Here is a 16,758-nt window from a genome sequence, read left to right as displayed (position 1 = left end):
TACATATCTAATGACTTTCATACATAAGTTTTCTCTCTTGCAAGTTTTCATCAGTAATATGTTTCCACATAATTTTAATTGATAACTTTTTTGAATACTGTAGAGTTATACTCACAGTTTAATAAAAAAAACTTGCAACTTCAAGTACATCCAACTATAATGAGTTTTAGATAAAATTATCATATTCTATTGCTCAAAAGTAGATCTTTCACAAATAAATACTTTGTTTTCAATCCCTAATGAGGATGATGATAAAATAAGATCACAAGATAGTCACAGCAATTCATTAATAACAAGAGTAACCAATAACTCAATCAACCAATAACTAATATCATTTTTCATCTTTTCAAATAATTTTTACAATAGTATTCATATGAATATAATCTTTTATTCATTCCAATTCAATATGATTCATATAATGAATATTTTTTAAACCAACGCATAACTCACAAATTTGTGCTTTTTAGATATTGGTATATTAGCTCTTCTAAAGCTTTCAACTATTTTTGTACTATCGAATATTGGAATAATATTTATTTGTTTCGTACCAAATAAGATAAATATTTTCTATCTATAATGATAAAAATCATTGCTACATTCTCATATCCTTCCTTAAGAATATTAATAGAAACAAAATATTTGGGTATATGTCACATATGTGGCCAAAATCTTTCATATCAAATTGATAACATAAGTTATCTTTACCCTTTGAAAAGTTATCTTGAAAACTCTAATTGTTCCCTTATTTATTACTATGTTCCCACTTTTAGTAGTCCATGTTATATCTTTTATTTTCTTTATGTTTGCATTCACTTTGGGGAATGCAACAAATCTAGTAGGACAGACTTTTAAACACCTCCATTGATTCTTTATTTTATAATCACCATTGCAAATATATGTGGATTTCAAATCTAAATCTATCTATTCATGTTGTCATGATTAGTCTTCAATCATAATGAACATGATAAAATAAATAAATCACAGTAAAATATACCTGAAGATCTGAGTGGTTAAAGGCCCTAATGATTACCCATGGTGCGCAGGCCTCAATTGAAGACTAAAATTACAATAGCTCTAGAAGGCAATCGACAACAACTTGAGCAGCAAATTTGGAGTGACCGTATTAAAATAAAATAGAATCATGCTGATAACATGGTATAAAATAAAATACAAAGAATAAAGAGCAAAGAAGATGGAAGAGCAAAAGAGAGAGCATATTTTATTGATCAATTGGAATATTTACAAAGCTTCTCCAAATCCTCAATTTATAGGCATAAGAAGTATAAATGAAGTAGAGATCTAACACCCCAAACCCGACTTAGAAGTCATGACTATATATTGAGGAATTACGTTAAATTGTTTAAAAGCCTTTGCTTCAATCAAACTAAAACAAGTTTCAGAAATATAAAATTTGGCAAAAACTTTCACAAAGTTTAAAATGTAATGCCCCAAAATATTTTTTTCTGTTTCTGTAGTTGTTTGACACAAGTGTGTATCTGCTTCAGTGGTTAAGTGATCTGGGTATATGTGAGAAGTCCTAGGTTCAAGTCTTACCTTTGGAAAATTTTGATATTTTTATAACTTAAGCCTTTTACTTACTTAGAGGGTTTACATTGAATTAATTGTAAAACCATATCAGAATGAGCTTGCTGGTTCAAGTGGTAAGGGTGTTGGTGTGATGAAGGTCTTCTGTTCGAATCCCTGTGTGAACGAGGGAGTTTATTTTTGCTCTGCTGACTAAAAGAGTTTCGATTACATTAAAAGACTGAGAGTGGGTGGTTAGGATTAGTGGGGATTTATCAAAATATCTCAAAAACCAATATTTTTTTTCTATCTCCAAGAACCTGACGCCAGTGCTCTATCTTTCTGCCATTTTTTCTTTTCTCTCCCTTCCTACGTTTTTGCTTCCTTACTGTCTGTTAGCATATTGTTATTCTTCAGTATTCGATGTGTTAAGCGTTTCTGGTAAGTAGTTTAAGTTTGATTTCTTTTTGTGTTGTTGAATCATTGTTTAAAGGGGTTCATTCGATGTTTAACAGTTAATCAAGGGGTTGAAGGTCTTCAATCGACGTTCTAAGCGTGCGAAGTTTCTGTTACTCATTCAAAGGTAAGAACCTTGTTGGATTAAAAGGTTGTTATTCCGATGTAATTTGTGTTAGGGTTGATTTAAGAGTCTAATTTGGTGGTTTATTGGTCTATTTTAGGTGCTATGTGACTCAAGAGTGGTTTCGCATCAAACCGATAACAGGTGTGCACCGAAAACGTAAAAAAAAGGATTCGACAAAAAGCTGAAATAGCAATCTGTTGCCACACGACCGTGTAGTAGGCCATGAGCGACGACATGGCCGTGTGATCGACGAAGGTCAGGCTGTACACAACACGATCGTATGATAGCTTGAGTGTGGCCGTATAGGCCGCACGGGCTAGCCAATTAGGTGTGTGGGCCTACACGGGCACACCATACGGGCGTATGGTACCTAGGCTAGGCCGTGGTATCCACACAGGCAAGGTCAACCTGGCGTGCAGACCACATATGCGTATGGGCCCACACGAGCAACCCACATGGGAATGTGGGCCCATTATACTAAAATTTTTCGTAGGGTCGCAGGGGTCCTCCTAATCGACTGTGGGCCTACTATGGGTCGGTAAATGCTATCTAACCTTATAATCAAATGATTTGTTAGACTGGAATATGGTTTTGAGCATGCCTACGTTTGTTTATTTGATATCTGTTTATGAAGCATGTTAAGCATGATTTATTTGTTAATTCTGTATGCATGTTCTATTACTGTGATTGTGGTGGAATGATGTATATTGAGGAAGTGTTCTGAAAGGCAGATTATGCCTAATATCTAGCAGCACAACTGTATTATATCTGATATATGCCGTATCGGTACAGCGTGGTGTGTAGGGCTGGTGGTGTTTTAAACCCAACTTGGTGTGTAGGGATGGTCAGAGATGGTGTGTAGAGGATGGGGGTAGGATTCTGATGTCTGATTTGCATATCTGTATCTGAAATGGGCTCAAGCCTGAATCTGTATCTGTATCTGACATGGGCCCAGGCCCGATTGTGAATCTGTTTGATTTGTGATATTCTGTAAGTGCACATGCTTAACTCTGCTGGGTTACACATTGAGTTTACGTAAACTCACCCCTTTTCCATTCGTCTGTACAGGTAACCTACAATCTTAAGCGAATCGATGCAGCAGAGGACTTGACGGTGAGCACCTATTTACTGTTTTATTTTGTTTTGGGTTATTAATTTTTGGCATTGAGGTTGTAATTTCTGGGACTCTAGACTCTTTTAAGATTTTTACTTTGGTTTTGGGTTTTGGTTTTACTTATTTATAAGTGTGATAGTTTTCTAAAACCTTGAACGGATTTTCTGGACACAACTTTTTTTACAGCTTCCGCTACAAACAAATTTTATCTCTAAATCATTAAATGAAAGAAAGCTTTGAAATTAATAATAACTCTAAAGGCTAATGAACTGTAAAGGTTTAACTTAACGACAATGGTTTTCAACCCATTTCATGTGACACTTCCGAATTTGGCCATAACGTCTAGGCCGGGTTTGGGGTGTTACATAAAATAACTTAATTTCAGAAACACTTAACTTAATCCCAAAATTTGAGTTCAAAATCGTGTTTGAAAATAAGTATTTTGGAAAATCATTTCTAGTTTTAAGGAAAATACTCGTTGAAGCCTTTGGTTTATTTACAAAAAAATGCTTTAGGGGTTACTTAATTTGCAACGGAAAACTTTCAGAGTTTTAATTTTGAAAACCGAGTTTTAAATTTAACTTGTAAGGTTTTTCAGTATCACGTTCGTAAATATCAATATTAACGAATTAAACGGAAACCAAAACAAAGGCCAAAAATAAATTATAGTTCCCAAAAGACCAAAATAAATAATTATGAAAATCACAATTTCTTTAATTTAATTGATTAAACCATCCGAGCTCCTGCACATCGTCCGATTCTAATTTACCGATTACTTGAAACGTCAAAAATAATACAAAGGGGGTCAGCTATAAAGCTTAGTGTATAACTAAACCTAAACAGAAATCATACAAAACACAATATACAAATCAGAGTTTCACAGAGAATTTCGTGATGCGCAAGCAAATAAAACTGAGAATGCATAATTATGCAAATTTGGAAGTTTCAGAAAACCAAAATGCATATTTTTTTTTCCGGAAAACTTCCTACCCAACTCTGCTACACACAAAAATAGAGTTCCCCAGAACTTGACCAACCAAATCACACCAACATATAATTGTGGACATTGCCACCATAGTTGCAGTTAAAACTGCCAGAACAGAATATAAGTGGTCAAGCCACTATATTGCAGCCAAGCTATCAAAATAGAAATGTGGATAAACCACCAGATGAGGTAGATCATTAAACTGCCAGAACTTCCTCCTTATTATATCATCCCAACCCTATGTATGTGATAAGACACACAGAATAAAATCAGAACAATGGCATGCTTAACATGCAATCAAATATGGCGATGTCAGAAATTTATCTCATTTTAAGAGATCAAATAACATAAACAGAATCGTGTCATAATATCAGAAAACGTGAGCGCTAGAATATAACATATTACATTATCACACAACCGATCAAACAATTACAGAATACAAGTCAGAGCACTTACCTTAGTTTCAAAATTGGTAAGCATATTAGTACTTCTCAATCGTCATTTAATTACGATTCAAAACATATATTAATCATAATTGATTAACATTCAAACATAAATAATTAATGCACAGTTTTTACTTGTTAAAAACCCACACTACTTACAGTATCATACTTAACATATATCTTATTAACTTGCGTACATAGTTTATGTTTTATGCTAATATAATATTAGAAATCGTGATTTATAGCCTAATTTTTATCATACAGACCCTACAAAAAGCCCACATTCAACTCTTACATCGAATACGGCTCTAAGGAAAATTTTCAATTTTTGGGTCCACGTGACCCATATTGCCAACTCGTGTGGCCCACATGGCCCAATTGGCCAAGACCATGTGACTGACACGGTCTGGCATATGGCCATATGGCACCGATAGTCCTAATTTTCAGCTTTTTCCATTAGTTGTTTTCTCGGGCTTTCGTTACACACCTGATTGTTTTCGATGCTGATTTAACAAACGCAATTCCAGCACCCTAAAACATCATCCAAAACAATTCAATGAATAATGATATACCAAATTTAAACACTAAATTCGGCCTTAACACCAAACATAATAGTCCATTCAAAGCATTCGATTGCTTATCACGCTTGCAGTAGTATTTCCTAAAGCCCACTATATGTTGAATAAGTAAATGCTAAAACAATCATCACCTACAAGAGGCCATTAATGATCAAAACAGAACTAAAGACGCACTAGAACCATCCATCTTACACAAACCAGAAAAATAAATAACATACTATAGGAAAAATAAAAAAGAAAAGAACGTGAATGACACTTATACAATGATGAATCTGCTAGCTCTCGTCCAAAACGCACAGCACAAGGGTTAGTAGAAAAATAGAGTCTCCATAATAAGAATTGGAAACAAAATAGAGAAGAGAGGGAATCTTTGCAGAGATCAAAATAGAGAAAGAATAAGAAAACTAACATGAAAAAAAATCTAGGAAAAAGTGCGAACGGTTGCAGAAGAGGAATTTTGTAGGGAAAATAATTTAATAATATTTTTTTAAAGCCACCCATATCCCCACTAACTCCCACTAAATCTAATTATATCCTTATCAGATTTTCCCCATAGTTTAAAACAAAAAAAATCCACTTATGCACAATAAGATTTGAACTTGAAACCCTTAGGTAAAGCCTTACAACTAAACTAGCAAACTCATTCTTGACATCACTTGAGAAAAACCAATATATAAGCTACAAGTTCAAAGATAGGAGTTTAGGCAAAAATTCAAGGGAAATGATTAAAAACCAGAACCTCGCACATACTACTCATATCTCTCAACCACAGAACCAAATTAATTCACTTGATAAAATTTTTACAAAATTAACTCAAAAATCAGGACGTGGACCAATCTTAGTATCACAAACTCAGTTTCTTCTAACCCAATTTTGGGATGTGACAAGAGATCTACTTCTAATGACTACTAGATTTAAAGTACATCAAAACTTATCTTGATCTTGATGGACATTCATTTAATAAGATATTCATAACAAAAACTTATATTAGATATAAATATATTTATATGGATATAATTAAGATATATTTGCATGTATATATAATATATAATTATTTTTACCAAATAACATATAATTTACGAAGAAACTAAAAAATAAACTATAAATAAATATGTGAAAAATATTAAGTTTATATATAAAATATGTATATGAGAAAAAAATATTTAAAAACATTGATAAACCCGAAATGGTACACCGGAACATGCCTTTTAGTTTCATTATGAAAAAAAAATTTGTTTATAAAAATATAAAAAGACGAAAACACCCGTATAATTATATAACTTTGCAAATAAAATAGGTTTTTGGTAATTCCCTGATTGAGTTGGTTGATGGATGACACCAACCCAATAACGTGTTTCATAAATAGGAAGTATAGATACACAAATATAAAAATAAAAATAAAAATAAAACACAGATATAACCTATTAAAATTTCAAAAAAAAATGAAAACTAATTTAGTTATGGTAAGTGAAAGAAGTTATATATGTATGGTGTCCTTAGTTCAAATCTCATTTTAGATTTTTTTATGATTTAAAAAAATATAAAAATACGAAAGCACCCACATAATCATATAACTTACTTTGCAAATAAAATGAGTTTTTTGTAATTTCCTAATTGAGTTGAGATCTGGTTGATAGGTGACATAAGCTCAATAAAAAGCTTAATAAATAGTATAAATACATGCAAATATCCATATAAATATATTTATATCTAAATATAAGTTTTAAAATTATTAACTAGGTTGCATAATTCAATTTAATAACTTTTAATTTAAATGAAATTGTGAAAAAAAATTAAAATGGTTAAGATAAAAAAATTAAAAATTGCTTTAAAAAGCCAAAATTCTACACCAACTGGTACGAGATAGTAGCAATGGTACAAGCCGGTATTGACTGAAATGGGCTGAAATACACCAAAAGGATTGAAACGCAGTGAAATTTTGACCGAAATAGAGCATAGACTACTTAGTACTGGTTCAGGACTAGAATGGTATGTATCGGCCAGTACGATGCTGACTACCATTTTATACTTATTATTAAGCATCTTTCTGAGTTTGTGTTATCCATCAACCGAGTCTCAACTCAATTAGGGAATTACCAAAAACTCATTTTATTTCTAAAGTAAATTATATAATTATGTTGGTGATTTTTTGTCTTTTTATATTTTTATATATTTGTGTTCTAAATACATGGTTTTCACGCTCATACATGTGTGATAGAATTTCTAGTATTAATAATGCTATTGATTAAGAGAGTATCACAATTTAATTTTTTTTCTTCCATTTTAATGTCATACATATTTTAGATGTTGTCATTAATTAGTTTCAAATCATACGTTTTATTATTTATTTTGTATGTTATTTTCAAACACACAACTATGTTCTAAATGCATTGTTTCCACATACATATGTGTGTGATGAAATTTCTAGTATTGATAATGTTGTTGATTAAGCTAGTGTCATAAGTGAACTTTGCACTAAGATTGATGAGAGCACCATGATAAACAATTGTAGTGTATTTAGTATTCTTAATATGATATATTTGTGTCTTTAAATTTCATTTACTTATAATTTAAAATATTGATTTTCATTAAATATCGTATACATTCCATATATTATTAATTAGTTTCAAACCTTATGTTTCATTATTTATTTTATTTTATTTTTTGACTAACATTTGTATTTTAAATACATAATTTTCACATGCATATGGATGTGATAAAATTTCTATTAATAATAATGATCTTTGATTCTTTATTTCAAGTGTATGTGGTTGCCATATTTCCACATTCATTTCCAACTGTTATTGTTTTAAATTAAAGGCATAATTCTAAATTTAGTCTTTAATATTTATATCTTTTGCTGATTTGATTTTTATTTTTTTAGTTAAGTTTGGTCCTTAGTCTTTTAAAAAGTGTCAAATTTGACCATCAACCTTTTGAAAAGAATCAAGTTATTTTTTAACAGAAATATTGACTAAAACGTTAAAATTTTAAACAGGATAGTTCCTATGATAACCCACATGTACTTCATATTAATTTTTTTATTTTGAATATTTTTTTAATTTTTAAATTATTTATTAGTGTGACATATAAGACAAATAATGTCATATTAGCATGAATTAAAAGTGGCTGGCACATAGCTTGCCATGCCAACACCGTTAAAAAACTAATGTTTTAATTAGTATTTTCATTAAAAAATAATTTCACTCTTTTGAAAAGTTAATGGCTAAATTTAACTAAAAAAATAAGGAACTTGGTCTTTTTGAAAGGTTAATGGTCATCTCATGTGTATGTGTGTATATTTATAGTAATTTTGAATAAGCATAATGATAAATTTAAGCATCAACATTTATATCTTTAGTCAATTTAGCCTATATTCTTTTTTTAGCTAAATTTGACAATTAACTTTTCAAAAGAGTCAAATTTTTTTTAAACGAAAATGTTGGCTAAAATATTAATTTTTTAGTGATGTTGGTGTTTTTTAGTGATGTTGGTGTGGCAACCTATGTGGCAATCCATATATACTTCATGTTGATATGATACTATTTGTCTTATATGTTATATCAGCAAGTAATTTAAAATATTAAAATTATAAATTATAAAAAAATTAATAAAAATTCAAAAAAATAGCATGAAGCAGATGGCTTAAATTAAAGAAATGTGCTATTTTTTTAATATTTAAGTAAGTATGTTATTTTTTATATTTATCGGGATATGCTATTTTTGGAGAGATAATGTGAAAATGCGTTCTACAAAGCACGTTTTTACTGTCATGTCAGTGAAAATGCATCTTATAAGGCACACTTTCAACCACGTTAGCTAAAAACATGTTCTACAAAATGCGTTTTTACTGAAAATTGACAGTTAAATGTTAGTGTTTTTCTTTGAGTCCTAAGTTCGATTCCTCTTCTACTCACATTTTTATTTTTTATTTCATGTTGTTATATTAATATTTTAGTACATTAACTCTTTTGATTAGATAATTTCAATTTTATTTATGAGTCTCAAGTTCAATTCTGCTTATAAGCATTTTAATATGTATTTTTATTTCATATTGTTTCAAGCTTTTTCTTTATTTTAAATCAATTTTTATAATTAATAAATATATTGTTTTCAATTTTTTTAATTCATATTTTTAATCAATAACTCTTTTGTTTATAAAATCAAATAATTATTGCAAATATAATTATTTTTAGTAAATATAATTTTCATGTGTAATATCAATCCATATCACGAGTGTAGTAAATAGACATATTATATATTTTGTATGTGTATTTGAAATATTTCACATATAAAAATATTTGAAATATCATACCCACAATGTAGATGAAAAACAATTATATTTGAAATATTTTACAAATTTGAAATAATACTGATATTTGGAATAATTATTTAATTTTATAATATTAGAAATCACCATACTTACTATATAGGTGGAGAAAATAAATATTTAACATATAAATATTATATATAAAGAAAAATATATCTAAAGAATTAGTTGATGTTTTTAAAAAATAATTACATATTTATTATTTGATTTTATAAATAAAAATAACTTGAAAATAATATATTTATTAATTATAAACATTAATTTAAAAATAATTGAAACAACATGAAATAAAAATTACATATTAAAATATGCTTATAAGAGGAATTGAACTTGGGACACCAAGATAAAATTATAATTGTCTAACCATCTAAGCAAAAGAACTAATGTATTAAAAACCTTAATTGAAAAAAGCTTAAAACTACGTGAAATACAAAAATACAAATGTGAGTAGGAGAGAAATTGAATCCAGAACTCAAGGATAAAAGCATTAATATTTAACTATTTGACCAAAGAAGCTAAGTTATTAATTTCCAGTGAACGTGTTTTCACTTTCTCTCTCCAAAAATAGTGTATCTTAGTAAATATAAAAAAAACGACATACTTAAATTTTAAAAAAAATTATTTCTTTAATTTAACCAAGCAGATATGGATTACAATGTGGGTTGGTATGCTTAAATTTTAATATTTTAGTCAATATTGTTATAAAATAGTAACAATAATACAAAGAACACAAGAATAATAGATGAGAACAATAGGGAGTTTTATTGCATTTCTCTTCTTTTCTATCATCATTACAAGTAGTATACTCCTCTATACATATAGGGGGATTAGACTCCTCATTTTCTAATACATAAATAAGAAAGAGGTTACAAAAAGATCAAAAGTAGAAAGGTTGAGGAAAATGAAAGATGAAAGGTCGAACATCCACTTAATAGCATTCATAACTGTGACAGCCCTAATTTGACCCTAGTCGGAATGTGGTTTCGGGACCACAAAACCGAGTCATAAAATTTAGTTAAAATTTTATTTGCATATCTTATATGTGTGATAGTACTTGTATAAAAATTTGATGTTTTAATTTTATCTTAGGAATGTGAATTTTGCTTGAAAGGATCTAGTTGAGAGACTTAGAAAATTATGATAGGTAAATAAGTAAGGACCAAATAGTATTAAAATAGGAAAGTTTGGGTTTGCATGTCAAAGTGCCCAATTCATGTTAAGTGGCCGGCCAAGCATGGTTCCATTCCTCCAAGTTTATGTTGTTTATTATTTAATATTGGTAAGTAAATTAGAATAAATTAAAGAAATGAATTAAAAAGGAAAAAGATGAATAAAATAAGGGAGGAAGAAGGAGTGTTCATCCTTTTCCTTGTTACAATTGCCGTGAGTAAAGAAAACAAAGGTGAAGGAAGGCTCATCTTCCATCTTCTTCATTTGCCTAAATTGAGAAAGGAAAGATTGAAAAAAAAAGAAACCAAGGCATTCGGCCATGGCTATTTCAATGGAAAGGTATGCGTTGTGATTTTTATTCTAATTGATATTGAGATTTAGTTGATATGGGTATAGTCTAGTTAACCCATGGCAAAATTCATGGATTCATTGTTGGGAGAAAAGAATGGAAGTTGCCGTATGTATGGGTATGTATGTACTTTGGAAAGGAGATTTTTGTGTCATTGAGTTCTTGTTGTTATGTGTGTATGTGCATGAGTATTCGGCCATGCTATAGAATTCATGTTGCAAAATGATTAATGCTTAACGTGATATATAATTGTACTTGTGAATGAACTTGAGAATATCTAAATTATTGGTTGGAGGTGCCGAATGTGGTCTTGGATGAGTTTTAAAGAATAAAAATTTAGGTGACTAGAGGTCAAGGACATTCGGTCAAAGGCTTGTGTGCTAGCAAAATCGGCCTAAATGTCGTTTTGATGTGTTGAATTGAGTAAGCTAGATGTTGGAACGCATAAGGATTCGGCCTTCTAAAACAATAGAGATAAGTGTATGAAAGGCTAAGTTTAAGTAGTAAGGCCGAATAGGTTGTAGATAAGGCACTTGTGAGTTCTTGGCCAAGCAATTAACAAATTAAATTAGAGTTCTTGTGACGTATAATGTCAAGTCTAACTTGGTATATTTGGCCACCTAATTAAGTACATCGGTGGTGTTGAATGTAATCTTACACATTCGGCCATATGGGGTAAAAATGGGTCGAGTGTTCATGAGATGAAATTTTGTGATTTGATGAATTATAGGTGATAGTATAGATATACATATTCGGCCATCACTTGGGAGCTTATGTGATGTTGAGTTTAAAATTAGCAAGGTGATTGCCGAATGTCCGAGTATGCATATGCATGTGTGATTAGATTATTGAAAGTATGGTAATTGCATAAGGTTATTAGCCGAATAGCTAAGAACATGAGGTAGCAAGATAAAAATTTTACCATGCCGTTCCGTATGTCATAAAATCATTAAAATGTGAATACCAATATATGTAGCAAAGCGGTTGAATGAGTTAATTTATTTGTTTAAGCTCAAGATCCTAAAGGAGAGGCGTCCAACAAGGGGAAATCGAAGGTCATCGAGTAGCCGACTTGGAATTATTTTACCCAACATAAGGTAAGTCACCAAGCATATATTTTGTATTGATCTAAATAGACATAATGTCTATGTAATTATGCCGAATGGAATGATAAATTTATATTCATGTATGCATGTGGTGATGAAAGTGTTGAATGAAAAGAAAAGAGGTGAGATGTATTGAGTTGTTGATCTCGGCACTAAGTGTGCGGGTATAAACATTTATGATCATGAGATTGGCACTAAGTGTGCGGGTTTAAATTGTACAGCACTAAGTGTGCGAGTTTGATTATATAGCACTAAGTGTGCGAGTTGATTATATAGCACTGAGTGTGCGGACTTAATATATATTTTTGAATCACTACGGACACTAAGTGTGCGACATTATTGAGTTGATCACGGACAGCGGATCGGGTAAGTACCTTGAGTTCATGGCTAATAGGCGCTATGTTTATATTTGGAGTTAAGCTTGGTAAGTTTGAACCTATGTGACAATTATAATTGAAGTCACGTACATAAGATTTATCGTGGAATAGGTGAAAGGTCGTTTAGTTGTATGATTGTAACGAAAATAAAATGATGTATGAAAATGCCTCAAATATCCTATTGATTAGTATATGGAATGTGAATGCATGACTTGGTATGAGATTGAACCGATAGGTCTAAGGAACTATGGTATGGTTCGGTATGGATGGAGTAACTAGCCTCGTTCCATTTTGTTTCCTCTTGTGATAATGTTATTAATGGATGGTAGTGCATTGCTTATGACTTACTGAGTTATATACTCACTCGGTGTTTCCTTGTCACCTATTTTAGGTCTCTTGGACTCGTCTCTTTTTGCGTGATCGGGCCGTCATCGAAGTCATCACACCGGCTAGCAACTTTTGGTATCTTCTTTTTAGTCGGTCTAGGAGAACATTTCGGCATGTATAGGCTAATATGTTTTGTTGAAATTTGGTATGTAAACTTTTAGCCATGCGAAAACGGCATAAATGTTCGGTTGGATTTGGTTCTATAATGTTAGGTCGTAAGTCTTGGTAATTCGATTTTTATGCCATATGTCATGGTTGATTATTTTTGGTGTTAAAATTCATGATATGGCAATAGTGTAGTAGGGAGATGTTTGACAATTATTAGCCTTTGGCATGGCTAGTCATGATCATAATTTGTGATATGTATGATGAATTACTAGTTAGATCAAGGAGAAATCACGAAATAGGCATAGTTGCTTTAGTAACAGATGCTGGCAGCAGCAGTGACGTGAGATTGAAAAATCACTAAAAATAGTAGGAGTGGAATTAATTAATGAATAAATTATGTAATCGAAGCTCGATGAGTCTATTTTCATATAGAAGAAACGAAACGACCATTTGAGCTGTATGTTAGGAGATAATTATACTCTTGTGAAACAGGGCTAGAGCGATTTCTGGATTCCCTGTTCTGACTTTGGAAATTCATTATAAATTAACCAGAGATAATTAGAAGTCATGCCATATGTGCACAGATTCCCCTTTGAGTTTAGTTTCTATAGAAACAAACGACATCAGTATTGAAGCCCTGTACAAGGAGATATCCAAGTTGTAATGCGCAAAGGTCAGTGTAGTCGATCCCTGTAACATGGGAGACTTTGACTAATAAACTGTACTAATTGGCCCAACCAAAAATTCTAGAAAAAAATATGTATATGAGCATATGAGTCTAGTTTCGGGGAAAATTTACGGAACTGGATTTCGAGTTTCAGAACTCAAGATATGATTTTTAAAGCGACTAGTACGCAGATTGGCAGCTTGTCTGGGAAATTTTTTTAATAAGTGGTTTGAAGTCTGTTAACACCTCGTGTTCGACTCCGGCGACGGTCTCGGGTTCGGGGTGTTACATTTGATTGGTATCAGAGCTATGGTTTAGTCGGTTCTAGGACTACCATAGCACGTATGAGTCTAGCTATTCATGCCTTAATGTTAATGTTTAAATGTGTGATGACTTCTGACGGTTAATATTTTTGTTTTGATTAGTAAATGGATCCTGGTGTAGAGAGAACCTTGGCGGATGACGTTGAAAGTGTAGCGGCTGCTCCTGCATAAGGGACGCCGCCTGTTGAACCTCAGTCACCTGCGAATAATCAAAGTGAGGGGGCTAAACAAGCCTTCTTTACCATGATGAATGAGTGGGTCGCGCAATATGCCCGAACCAATCCGGCTGTCCAACAATTCCCGAATTTGAATAATCCACCCCAAGAGCCCGTAATGCCATCAGTTACTGATCCTGTGAGGCTGAGTAAGCCACCTGTAGACTTGATTAGGAAGCGCGGGGCCGAGGAGTTCAAGGCCATAGTTACTGATGATGCTGAAAGGGCCGAGTTCTGGCTTGATAACACCATTCGGGTGTTTGATGAACTGTCATGCACGCCCGATGAATGTCTAAAGTGTGCTATATCCTTGTTGCGGGACTCGGCCTACTATTGGTGGAGGACCCTGATTTCCATAGTCCCAAACGAACGAGTTACTTGGGACTTCTTTCAAACGGAATTTCGAAAGAAATATATTAGTCAACGGTTCATTGATCAAAAGCGTAAGGAATTCTTGGAACTCAAGCAAGGCCGTATGACAGTATCTGAATACGAACATGAATTTGTAAGACTCAGTAGGTACGCCCGGGAATGTGTAGCTGATGAGGTTGCTATGTGAAAAAGATTCAAAGAAGGATTGAATGAAGATTTAAAGCTACTAGTGGGTATTTTGGAGATAAAAGAATTCGTAACACTAGTCGAATGAGCCTGCAAGGCGGAAGAACTTGGAAAGGAGAAGAAGAAGGCTGAATTTGAAGCTAGAGACTATCGTAAAAGATCGACGGGTAAAGCTCCGTTCTCAGCTGTAAAGAAGTTCAGGGAGGACACTAATGAGTTGAGGACGACTGCGGGAATTTCCATCAGAGCACGACCATCGACGGACTCCCGAGCTACTTCGGTAGCTAGTGTGGGCAATAATCGTCAAGAGAAACTTGAATGTCCCCAATGCGGAAGACGACACCTAGGTGAATGTTGGGGTAAGTCTACTAACAGGGCCTGTTACGGATGCGGTTCGAATGACCACTTCATTAGAGATTGCACGGAGCTTGATGAGAAGAATAAGATTCAAGGTGCAAGACCTAGTGGAGTGACAACTAGAGGTAGACCACCGAGAATTTTAGGAGGTAGAGGTGGTAGTCAGAGAGGGGCCTCTGATACGGCTGCTCGAGCCGAGAACCGTACTCCTGCTAGAGCATATGCCATTCGCGCACGAGAGGAGGCATCCTCCCCTGACGTCATCACTGGTACGTTCACTCTCTTTGATACTAATGTGATTGCATTGATTGACCCTGGCTCTACTCATTCATATGAATGTGAAACCTTAGCATCCAGTAAGACTCTACCTGTTGAGTCTACTGAGTTCGTAATTCGAGTGTCAAACCCTTTGGGTCAATACGTACTTGTTGATAAAGTGTGTAAGAGATGCCCTCTAATAATCCGAGAATCCTATTTTCCGGCCGATTTGATGCTTTTGCCGTTTGACGAATTTGATGTTATTCTTGGTATGGATTGGTTGACCGTACATGATGCAGTGGTGAACTGCAAAAGAAAAACCATCGATTTGAGGAGTGCAAATGATGAGGTAGTCTGAGTTGAGTCTACCGATTTGAAGGGGGTGCCAGTGATAATATCTTCAATGACCGCTCAGAGATATGTGAAAAAGGGTTGTGAAACATACCTTGCGTATGTATTTGATAGCAAAGAGACGGAAAGGAAACTTGAATCAGTACCAGTGGTTTGTGAGTATTCAGATGTTTTTCCTAAGGAGTTACCGGGGTTGCCACCGGTTCGAGAGGTGGAATTCGGCATCGAGATTGTACCTGGCACCACGCCAATCTCAATAGCCCCGTATCGTATGGCATTAACAGAATTAAAGGAATTAAAAGTTTAATTGCAAGAATTGATGGATAGAGGTTTCGCTCGATCGAGTTTTTCTCCATGGGGCGCACCCGTATTGTTTGTGAAAAAGAAGGATGGAACCATGAGATTGTGCATCGACTATCGTCAGTTGAATAAAGTGACCATAAAGAATAAATACCCGTTGCCACGTATTGATGATTTGTTTGATCAATTAAAGGGAGCCTCAGTATTTTCCAAGATAGATTTGAGATCTGGTTATTATCAGTTGAGGGTTCGAGACTCGGACATACCCAAAACCGCTTTTAGAACGAGGTACGGTCACTACGAATTCTTAGTGATGCCGTTTGGACTCACTAATGCCCCTGCGGTATTTATGGATTTAATGAATCGAGTATTCAGGCCATACTTGGATCGATTTGTGGTTGTGTTTATTGATGATATTTTAGTTTATTCACAAGGTGAAGCCGAACACGCCGAGCATTTGAGGTTAGTATTACAGATTTTGCGAGACAAGCAGTTATACGCAAAATTCAGTAAATGTGAATTTTGGTTGAGAGAGGTTAGCTTTTTGGGACACGTGGTGTCCGCATCGGGTGTCAGTGTGGACCCGAACAAAATTTCGGCCATACTCGATTGGAAACCTCCAAGGAATGTTACTGAAGTTAGGAGCTTTTTGGGACTTGCCGGATACTACCGACG

The sequence above is a fragment of the Gossypium hirsutum genome, chromosome A05 (genome assembly GCF_007990345.1).
Source record: "Gossypium hirsutum isolate 1008001.06 chromosome A05, Gossypium_hirsutum_v2.1, whole genome shotgun sequence".
NCBI lineage: Eukaryota > Viridiplantae > Streptophyta > Magnoliopsida > Malvales > Malvaceae > Gossypium > Gossypium hirsutum.
The sequence above is the reverse complement of the archived record's forward strand: the minus strand, read 5'-3'. Positions refer to the sequence as shown.